This window comes from Pinus tabuliformis, chromosome Q (genome assembly GCF_031772625.1).
Source record: "Pinus tabuliformis cultivar Carrire ecotype Pingquan chromosome Q, CPIR1, whole genome shotgun sequence".
NCBI classification, from domain to species: Eukaryota; Viridiplantae; Streptophyta; class Pinopsida; order Pinales; family Pinaceae; genus Pinus; species Pinus tabuliformis.
The window spans coordinates 146,289,002-146,301,031 of record NC_142296.1 but is presented as its reverse complement, the minus strand read 5'-3'; positions in this window follow the sequence as shown (position 1 = coordinate 146,301,031).

Here is a 12,030-nt window from a genome sequence, read left to right as displayed (position 1 = left end):
ATCAAGTATTCCTCTCCTCTAGGTGTTCTTTTCCTGAATGGACCACATGTATCTGTATGTACTAGCTCAAGAGGCATGCTAGCTGATCCTTCTTTCTCTGGAAAGTTAGTCCTGGTTTGTTTTCCAAACTGACATGATCTACATATGGTGTTGTCAGGAATTTTGATATCTAGAAGATCGCGAACTGCCTGATATTTGCATGCTTTCCTTATTTGTGAGAAGCTTAGATGTCCCAACCTTCGATGCCATAACCAGTGCTCTTCATCCTTGCTTAGATAGCATTGTTGTTGTCCTTCTTCAAATATGTACAGATTATTTGGAGTTCTTTTGCCTTTGAGTACTGTTTTACCTGTATCAAGATCACGAACAATACATCCATTTGATCTGAAAATAACCTCGGTTCTTTGATCACACATCTGGCTGACACTTAGAAGATTATGCTTCAATCCATCAACATACAAAACATTTCCAGCTTTGACCTTTCCTTTTAACTGAGCAATGCCTTTTCCTTTTATAGTTGCAGGAGTATCGTTTCCAAAAGAGACTTTCTTTCCTTTTTCTAGAACAGAATAAGATTCAAGTTTTTCTTTATCACCTGTCATATGCTTCGAACATCCACTGTCAATGTACCATAGATTTTCCTGTCCCTCTGCATAAAATGCTATTCCACATCTTTCTGTTTGAGGTTCCTTTATTCTCCATGTTTTGGTGCTTGAGGCTTGCTCCTTTTTCTGCTGAAACCTGCTCCTGCATTCAGATTCTTCATGACCAAAGTTATTGCAAATAGAACATTCGACTTCATTTTCAAGAACCAAAAAGTTGTTATAGGTCCTTTTTGTCATCCCTGTCATACTTCTTTGTTTTTGAGCTTCCCTAGTCATGATTGTTTTATATGCAACACATTGAGCTGCTTTGTGACCAAAATTATGGCAAGAAAAGCATTGTCCATTGAAGAAGCTTCTGCGGTTATTGAATCTACCTGCCAACTGATTGTAATTTCTATTTTCATCTATTCTTGAACCAAACTGAGAAGATTTTACCTGTGGCTGGTTGTAGCTTTTGTTCACCCTTAAGATGGATTGCCCCTGATAGTTTCTATTTGTATTTTGTCCCTGCTTTACCTGATTATCTTCATTGTTCTTCTGCTCATTTCTTCTTGCCGCATCAAGATAACTTTTTGAGGTGGATGCTTGAGAGGTTTCTCCATTGTAACCCAAACCTGTCTTGTTTAGAGGAGACTGCTGCACATTGATAATCTCATCCAAAGTTTCAGATCCTTTGACAAACTTAAGATTAATAGCTTTTGTTTTCTCAATTTCTTTTCTGAGACCAACAATTTCACCTTCTAGTCTTTCAAGATGTTTTTCCTTTTCACCAATTTGAAATTGTAGAGTATCAATGATCACATTCTTTTCTTCTATACATCTCTTGAGTCTAGTAATTTCATCATAGAGGTTATTCACATCTACAGCATCCTTATAATCATCATCTTCAAATGCCATTAACAACTTATATTTATTACCTTGTTCATCTTCATCACTGTTTGATAAACCATCACTATCTTCATGGGTGTAGTAGCTTTTCTTATTTGCACTTTGTTTCTTGTTCCATCTAGCAGGTTCCTTTCCTTTATCCTTATAAGGACATTTTGCAGCATAATGACCTACTCTTCCACAAGCAAAGCATTTGAAAGGTAGCTTACCTCTGAACCTTCCAGAACCCCTTTGAATATTTCTGACAAAATTTGATTCTTCTTCCTCTTCTTCTGGAACATGGCTTGCTTCATAGTAATCTTCTTTGCCTGATGCCTTAAAAGCAGCTTCCCTTCTGTCTGATGGACCTCCCTTTCTCATTTCATAAGTAGTTAGAATTCCATGTAGCTGAGACATAGTGAGAACACGGAGATTTTCCTTTTCTTCTATTGCAGATACTTTAGATTCAAACTTGGGGGATAATGATCTTAGAATCTTTTGAACTACTATAGCCTCTTTTATTTCTTCACCCAAATTTTTCATACAATTAACAAACTCATCTACCCGAAGAAAATAATTAGCAACACTTTCATCATTATACATCTTGAGAGTCTCATATTGAATCCTGAGAGTTTGAAGTTTAGCTTGTTTTACCTGTTCATCTCCTTCATAGCTCGTGACCATTTTGTCCCATATCTCTTTTGCTGATTTGAAGTGCATTACCTTCATGAATTCTGTTTGGGATATACTTCCTAATAGAGTACTGACTGCTTTTGCATTTGTTTCATACTTCTTTTTCTCAGCTGGATCTGTAGGAGTAGCTGAAGGAAAAGCATAGCCTGTTTCTACAATGTCCCAAACTTCCGTACCAAGAGATTGAAGATATGCAGTAACTCTTACCTTCCAATAATTGAAGTTTGTCCCATCAAAAATCGGTGGCCTGATTGATGCTTCTCTCTCGTAGTTGCTCATGATGAACGATCTACCTTCAAGCGATCAAGCTTCTCTGAAGGACCTGCTCTGATACCAATTGTTGGAAATAATACTGAGAGGGGGGGTGAATCAGTATTATCTAGCAATTTAATAAATCTTCCTTATTTGATCTTTGAATTATTTTAGCATGTCAGTACCATAAAATAATGAGCATGAAAAACAGATAGTCATGTTAACACCCAGGTTGTTCCCTATGACTCCCAAGGGAATACGGCCGGGGTAACCACTAACCAATCTTTGGATCACTGTTCCTAGCCAAACTGTGATCAGAGAGGGCTCTCTCTTTATGATTTGCAACTGTTTGTTATAGGGTTTTAGGCTAGCTATTATGTACTGATTTTTTTTTTTTTTTTGTTTATGTTTTGGTTGATGAAACTCCTTTTTTTTTGTTTATGTTTATGTTTTAGGTTCTATTGATGTAGTTTTCAGAGAGGTTGAGTACCATTGGGCAATGGAGTCTGTGGCTACAAGTGTTTAAAGCTTTGAGATGAAAGATGGAACTTACAGGGCCATTAGAGTGCTTAATAGAACATGTTTTTTTGATTAAATTACTGGAAACAGGTAATACATCAGTGAAAGCATTTAAGAATTTTCACTTGTTATCTATATGTTCCCAACAGACAGCTTTAAGAGGAGAAAACAGAGGTCTTAGGGGCAAAATTGAATCCCTGAGAATGACTGTCACAGTAAAAGACACAGTTTTGAAATGCAGCAATTAAGAATTACAATTCTGTCACTGTATCTGAGGAAAACATGTATAATAGCTCAGTTTGAGTCCAGGGTAAACATTGTTAAATCCTGGGACTATCCTTTCACCTTGCTATCAAGTGTAAAAACATTTAAACAACAAAAGAGAACAAAAGACTCAAAAACACATGACAAAGAGATTTGAGAATACTTGCTGTTTTATGCAACACCCTGGAATCCTGTAACATTCATCTCTCACCACCATACATCAAATAACACCCAGCCTTGGAAATTCCATTCTTCCTTTGTATTAATTCTCTCAAAATATTACAATGAGCTAGAGCCTTTTCAAAGAAAATAACAACAACCCTTTTCACTGCTGTGAAGGGTGAATATATACTTGCGGTCATTTACAAAATATCTGAGTCCTGAGTTATCTCAGATTTTACTTTCTTACCAACTACTTAAGATATTATGGCCAAAATCTAATGCAGTATTGACTACAGAGTACAGGCATTTTAATGCTCTGTCAGAAGATATTTTAGCCTTTGGAGACAGCTAAGTCGGTCGAAATATTCTGAGTAAATGTTGGAACATCTGTCTTTAATGCTTTGTACGCTGTGCTTTGGACTTGTCACCTGTGCCTGTGACTGTTGCTTGCGGTGAGTCAATGGTCCAGCTGAGTTGGCTTAGCCTCTGCTTCTTCCCTGTGTCTATCTTTCCTCAAAACTGTGCCTGCGCATGTATGCTTATTTGCCTGTAGAAATAGCGTTACTGATTCTGGCCTGACAGAACTGTTTGTGTCAAATTTCTCCAGGCATCCTGTGTGGGCAGTTGGTGTGCTAGGATTGCACCCAGAGTTTCATCTGCTTCTGTAAATTTGAAGAAGTTAGGTGGTGTGTCAAACAGATGGTCCACTTCATTCATTAGGAAAAACAGGTTTTCCACCCTGTCATACATACTCTGCCCTGTGGCTGGCCCTGGCTCTGCTGAAGTGCTGGGTGGTTGTGCAATTTCTGCCACTGCATGGGCATCAATCCTCTTGTTATAATTGTCCAAGGTGAGCAGTCTTCCTACACTGCTTAAGATGCTGGGGAGGCCTCTGTTCTGCAGAGTCACGAATTTTTCCAGGAATCTATTGATCTCAGTTTGCATATCCTGGGTCCTCCTCTCCAATGTTCCAACTAAGTTCCTTAATGTAACGACTCTCTTCGCTACAGCAATTGCTTCTGTCCTGTTAGTGATTCCCATGACAGCTAATTGAGAGCTAGTCTTATAGTTCAGAGTGTTGATTATCCTTGTAGCAGCTTCTGGCATGTGTCCAAGGCTCGCCCTGGCTCTCTGTATTTCTTTATTTGCTTTAGTGATGAGCACCATTTGCTCATCCATGGTCTCAATATATTGCCACTGTTTGGCAATGGACCTTCCAATGTTGCTCCATAGCACTGCTTTCATTTCAGCTGTCACCTTTTCTAGTGCAAGCTCCTTCTCTAGTTCAGCAATTCTCCTCTTAAGAGCTTTTACCTCTCTGTCCTTGGCTGCCTCATTCTGTTTGCTCTTGTCAAACCTTTCATTTACCTTAGTCAAGGTTTTCTTAAGCTCGTCCAGCTCTTTGATTTGAGATTCCATGGCTTGGATCTCAGCTTGCAGCTTTTGCATGTCTAAGCTAGCAGCCTGTTCTGATGTTGTAGTTGTTGCTGCTGTGGATGGTGCTGTAGCTTCTGTTTGCTGAGGGGAGGAGTAGTCTTTGGAGGGATTTCCTCAAGATTTATTATGACAGGAGGAGGCTGGGAGGGTTGGCCCTCTTCTCTTTGCTTCAGTGTTTCCTGTAGTGCTGCCTTTGCAGCTTCAGTTTGTCCCAGCTGGTCTTGAGTCCTAACCAGCTCTTTGTATAGGGATACCAGCAGATCTGTAGCATCTTTCTCTTGCCTTTGCTGGGCAACTTCATCTGTCTGTGGGTGGATGGTGGCCGGGAGTTTGATTTTCTTTCTTAGGGCTGCCATGTCTGCATCCCTTATCTTCAGGAGCTCTTGAATGCCTTTGACATCTTTAGGGTCATGCCCTATCTCTATGATTACCTCTTCCAAGGACTTGATCCTATTGTCCTTGGCTTGTGATGAAGCTCTTTCTAACTCCAGCTGAGAAGCTGTGTTGTCCAGGCTGCTCTTTAATTTATAATTCTCCAATGTCTCATCTGCCAGGGAGGCATACACCATTTCACCAGTATGCTTATGTAGTTCAATCTTGTCCATGGGGTGTATGTCTTTGGCAAGAACCTCCATGTTGGTTCTCAGATAGTCTGAGGTGGACTGAGGCTGCAAAGTTGTAGGCATGAAGTGGCTCATTATCATTTTGCCTTCGCTCACATCGAAAGCAGACATGAGTCTTTGCTGGTTGCTAGGAGCTAGGTTCAACAAGTGATCGTACAGCTGCACTTTTATTGGATCACTCCTCCTTTTTATGTCAATGAATTGCTGTTTTATACTTGACTGCCCCTTTCTTGTTTGACCGGAGGAGCTGACCTCTCCTCCCATTGTCATGTCATGTCCTCGCTGGGATGAGCTGGCCGAAAGTTCTCCACTAGGTGGGCCCATGCCCATGGCTTGCCTTACTGCAATGTCCTCCTCTTGGGAGTCATTCAGTCTCTGTCTCTTCTCACCCCTGATGAAAGATGAGGTGTGGGGGGTCTCTCTCTCCCTTTTCCTTGTCACATCCTCCTTTTGTGGTGTTTGGAGGACTGATGTGTCAATATTGGTATCTGTCCTGGGAGGCACATTTGTTTGAGGCTGCTGCTCAGTATTGCCAGGTTGATCTGTCCCCTTTTCCTGCTGCAAGGGCTGTTCACTGGACTGTGCCTTTTCTTGTTGCTGTCCCAGTTCTTGCTGTTCCATTTCCTCTTGCTGCTGTAGCAAGGTGTCCACTTGTTCCTCTGTCAATACAGGTGGCTGTTCCACCTGTTTACCTTTGTCTTTGCTTGCTGCCTGGGATGTCTTCTCAGTGGTTTGCTGCTGTGCTGCTGAAGATCCAGCAGCTGTTCCACTTTGCTTTCTGTAGGAGTGGGGCACCTGTGCACAAGTTTCCAAGTCAGTTTCCTTTTGTACATTCCTGGCTTCTTTCTCAAGCAGTTCTACCTCAGTGAGTTGTTCTATTAGTGTACCCTCTTCCCAATCTAGTGCATTGGCATACTTTTCTATTTCCGGTTGTCTTTTATGTGCATAGTTGCCCAGTCTGTATCTAATTCTCCTGAGGGAAATACTATGATTGGGGTCATAAGGAATCCACTCAAAACTGGTCTGCGATCTGAGGCCTTCCAGCATGCTGTGTGCCTCTTTCCATCCTTCCTCTTTCTTGTTATACAGGAAGGAACCTAGCTGACTTCTTACCTTCAATTGTGACTTCTTGTTTCTACTCTGAAAGTGAAGGTAATCTGAGTTCCCAAACTGCCTGAAATACTCCAGGGCAAAAAGCCTCATGGGGACATACCTTGGCAATCTAAATGGGTTCAATTCACAGCCATATATCCTAATGACTGTGTGGTTCTGGTAGAAGTACCAGTTGCCAATGTTGTAGGATTTGTTCAGATGTAGAATCCTCCTCATTTCATCGGTTAATCTAGGAGGAGGAGTACCTTGCAGAACTGTTAGGGCCGGATGAACAAATAGATCAATGAACTCACAGTATGTATAGGGTGATACTGAGGTAAAATGAAACACAGAGGTCCAGAAAACAACTGATCTTGGGCTTCCTTGGGCATTGAGTGGCCTCAAAGGAACTGAGAAGGTAGCTGGCTGATAGAAAAGAAATAAATGATAGATATATGAGGAGTACCTAAACAGCCTCTCCCTTTTCAAATTCATGAACTGATCATGGATTTTCTCTGCTATGTAAGTTGCATAATCATATTGCACAGCTGGAGGCTTACCAGGGGCAAACATGGACAGCATTGCCATTATACTTTCATCTACATCTTCCAGCCCCCTGAACCCTAGGACATAGCTAATTAGGTCCACCAGCATTCTGCCCAACTCATTCAGACAATGGTACCCAATAGGAGGGGTTCTGACTGTTTCAGAGCCTGATATGACGAACAGTTGGTTGATTTTGATAATCTGGTCACTGGACAGCTTGATCCCTGTGTTAATCAGATTCTGCATGGACAGAGGGGTCAATTTCTTGGCTGTATTGAAGTGCAGCATCTGGTTTATGCTCTCTGGGGTGATCTGGAACAGGACTAGGCCTGTGGGGCTTATGACTGCCCTTTGGCTGGGGTCATAGCATTCCTGGCAGCTGTAAATGAGCTCTGGCATTGGATTGACTTGGGGAAGGTTGTATATGGGCAAATTTGACTCCCAAATCCCCAAGATATCTTCTCCACTATGGTGCTGGGCTCTTAGTTCATTCAGCATTAACACATTATACTTGGTTCCCATAGGAAACCAATCCAGCATTTGGTAGTCCATGTCTCCCAGGGCTTTCCATGCTAGTTCTTGGTGAGGTGCATTGATGGGCTTAATGTTTAGTGCAATAGGGGTCTTCATAGCTGTTCAAGTTACTAGAATTGCAAATAGATAGGTGGAGTGGTGAAAACACAGTCTGGAGGCAATCTTCTATGGATATAGTTTGAGGTTTTGAATGTTGAAGGGGAATTCTCTCAGTAGCAATTGAAATACTACTGGATTCTAGCGATAGAACCTCTCTGTGGTGTGACTGAACTCTCTAACAGGGTGGAATATGTCTATTAGCAATTTCTGCCGGGAAAACGCAGAATTACAGAGGTTTAATGAGAATTGCAGGTTTTTAGAGCTCTGCCAGCGTTTCTTGGCCCTCACAGTGACAATGCTGGATGAATGAAAGGGAATGAACGGTGTAAATCTAGTCTTTATGGTCCCATTATCCCTGTGAGCAATTTTGAGCTTAATGAAGGTCGTATGGAGGGCGAAATGGTCTAAATACCTGTAATTCGACGAGCAGAGGTTGAAACACAGGTGCACAGGTGCTTTTTGAGGAGGTCGCCCGGGCAAATCAACTGGTTGGCGAAAATTCGAGCTCAAACGGTCAAGCAGAGCGCTCAGTAAAAACACAGTGTAAATGGTAAAAATACGGGAAAATTTGGTAAATATGGCTCATTTTACCATTTGGCGCTTTTTTCTGCTGACGTCAGCATGACGTCATTGGTGGGTCATGGTGAGGTGACGTCAGCTGACGTCATCAGGCGACGTGGCGGTGGGCGACTGGTCAAAGGTTTAGGCGAGGTGGCAGCCCAGTCAGCAGTGAGGTGGGCCAATAATATAAGCGGGTACGGGCAAGCAACGACGTGGCGGTGAATTAACGGCGGGTAGGTGGCGGTTTAACGTGCAGCGGTCACGGTTAAGGCCTTAACCGTTGCAGTCTCCCGGGGCGGTTAAGGTACGGCACGGAGGATGTCAGAGCGGGCTCCGAGATAGTTTAACGCCCGACGCGTGGAGGAGGCGTGACAAGGCGCAACGTCACTTCCCCGGAAGTTAACGTGCGGTCACGGGAGGCGCTCCGATATTGCTGTAGGCCGTCGGATCTGGTGGGCTTGATCCGACGGCTGGCGGAGGGGTAACATGCGCCTTTGATATTATGGGCGGAAAAATCAAAATTTGTGGGTTTTATGTGGGTTTTTTCAAATGTTTTGATTAAACCACAATGCGGTAGGATTGGGAAACGTGCCAGAGGCGGGCATTTGACCTTTGCAAAGGTTTTATAGGCAAAATGGGTTCGGAAAGTGGGTTTTAGCAATGCAGAGGTGATTTGAAGGCAAATTGTCTTGCAGCAAAAGGGAAATGGGTGGAAAAGGTTCACCAAAGTGGCCAGATGCCATTTGGCCCCTTTTTTGAAAAATACACGGCTATTATGCCTAGGGGAGGGAATATACATAAGATTTGGGGTTTTATACACCTTAGTGTTAATACTATTAGGGGTAGGGGTAAGATAAGGGATGTTATATAGTAGAATTAGGAGTTAATATGAATGAAGGAGGGGGATTTAGAAAGGGAGTGTTAGTGATGGAGTAGAGAGGGAAAGAGAGGAAGTTAGTGATGCTCTTTGCTGTAATTTCATGAACTTCACCACTTTGCTTGCTGACAGATCGATTGCCTTGGCAAGAGACCTATGGATACTTGTGTAATGGTGATCATATTCTTTCTGCAACCACAACTGCCTACCCAACTATTTTGCCTAGCATTTTTTGTTTCTTCTTGAAGGGGCACTTGAACTTGCAACCCTCAATTGCCTTTTCTTTTCTTTGGCTTTTTCCTCTTTTTCTCTATCTACTTCTACCCTTATGTCCTCCAAGGTCCCAGATTAAACTTTTGGGAACCTTTGCTTCTCTACCTAAGCTACTTGTCTGCCAAGATTAAGCTGTTTGGACAGACCTCTTTCTCTATTCTACAACTCAAAATTGAAACATGGCATGATCCAGATTAAACTGTTGAATCATCCACAAAAATTGAAATAAGGTCCTCAATACTTGAAACACTTACCCAGCTCTTGCTTTCTAGGAAATATGGGATCTTTGGGATACCAAAGCAGAGCATATTTGGCTTTTCTCTTGCCAATCATGAAATATGAAACCTATTACTATAGGTATCCAACAGTGGCTCCACATGGGGATGGTTTTTCTTTTGAAAGACCAAGAACAGCAGGTCAGATTGCCTTGTTGCATGACTGCCCATCTTTGTCTTTAAAATCTGCTGCATATAATCTGTCAAAAATAATGTGCTTCTTTCTTGGAGAACCTCTGATTCTATCTGCCTGTTGCTGTTAGGTGCAGCATTTGGGAAAACCTCTTTATACAATTTAAATCACAAGAGAATATGTACAATTGCATATATACAATGAACCTCTGAATTTCTATCATAGTGAACAGTCAAAATAGTGCTTCAGCATCCTGCCATTGACAGGACCTTCATCCAGCTCAGTTATAGTCAAGCTTTTTAGGAAGTAGGTGTTATTACCTTGTACTGCTTGGACAGCAAATGGTCCTTTCCATAAAGAATCAAACTTCCCATGTTTTCCTTTCTCTTCTCTTCTTGCATCCCACTTTAAAACTTTGTCCCCCACATTGAAATCTTCAGCTTTAGTTCTTCTGTCAAAGGCCTTTTTCAGTTTCTCTTGTAGTATCTGCACTCTACTGAAAACTTGTTCTCTGGTCTGCTGTAGACAAATTATCTGGTTAATCCTTCTTTGCATGTCATTAGGCTCTGCTTGGCTTTCTTGTAGAAGTTTCATAACTGGCACTCCTAGTGATGAAGGAAATCTGGCCTCTAATCCATAGACTAACTCATATGGGCTGGTCCCAATTGATCTTTTGGTGGTTAATCTGTCTGCCCATAAAGCATTTACTAGTTTCTTATGCCAGTTCTTTTTGTTCTCTTCCAGCACTTTCTTTATGATGTTTATCAGGCTTTTGTTTGATGATTCAGCGAGACCATTTCCTTGAGGATAGTAAGCTGTAGAATGGCCCAAAGTAATGTGAAATTTATGGCAAAAGTTTACCATCTTCTTGGATCTGAAGGCAGCAGCATTGTCTGTTATTATCTTGTCTGGGCAGCCAAATCTAGCCAGTATATTGTTCTCCAAAAATTGAATGATTACTGAATCATTTGCTTGTCTGCATGGGGCAGCTTCAATCCACTTGGTGAAGTAGTCTGTTGCTGTTAGAATCCATCTGTGTTGTCCTGAAGATGAGGGGTGAATTTCTCCAATGAAATCCAAGCCCCATTGTTGAAAAGGTCTCTCTGTTGCAATGGGCCTCAAAGGGAGTGGCAGCAATTGTCTTTTGCCTTCAAACAGTTGGCACTTGTGGCATGATGTTGTGAATTTCTTCATATCTGAGAACATAGTGGGCCAGTAATAACCAGCCCTTAATATCTTGTCCACAGTGGACTTCCAGTACAAATGTCCACCACAGTCTCCAGCATGGAATTCTTGCATAATATTGTCAGTTTCATTCTCAAGAAGACAGTGCAGCAAAATACCTTCGTGGTTTTTCCAGAGTAGATTCTCATCTATCACACAAAATTTAGATGTTTTCATTTTTAGGAACCTAGACTTAGTTCTGGACAGTCCTGGGGGAGCACACAGGTTTTGTAACACATAACAGATATCAGAGTACCAGGGAGATTGTTCAAAGGCTACATTGATCTTTGGAGTCGCCAGCTCTGTTTCACTGTCCATTTGGTTGATATCTAAAGCTCGGAAATTTGCTTCTGTCATTAACTTGGCCAAACCTTGCCCTTTTATCAGCTTTGTAGGCTTTATTTCAATGTCAAATTCAAGTATGTTTGCAATCCATTTTCCTCTCCTTCCCTCTAAGTTTTCTTGTGTGAGAATGTCTTTGACAATAGGACTTGGTACATAAGCTACAACATGGGAGTAAAGGATGTAAATCCTAAAGTCTTTGATGGCTTTGATCAAGGCATAGGCTTGTTTCTCCATTATTTGGTACTTTAGGGGGGCATCCCTAAGAGCTCTGCTGAAAAAAGCAATGGGCTTTTCATTCCCTTGGTCATCTTTCTGCAATAAAACAGCAGCAATAGTGTGTTGGGAGGCAAAGGAGAAAATGACGAAGTCTCTGTCAAACTGAGGGTTAGTTAACACTGGGGTTTGAGTCAAGGCCAATTTTATACTTTCAAAAGCTTGTTTTGCTTCAACAGTCCATTTGACCTTTGAATCTTTCTTTAGCATATTGTTTAATAATCTGATTAACTCTGCTAAATTTGGGATAAACCTTCTCAAAAAGTTGATTTTTCCCAAGAATCCTTGCAGCGCTTTGACATTCCTTGGGTGAGGCATTTGTAGGATAGCTTGTATCCTATCTGGATCAATTCTTATGCCATCTTTCGAAATGATG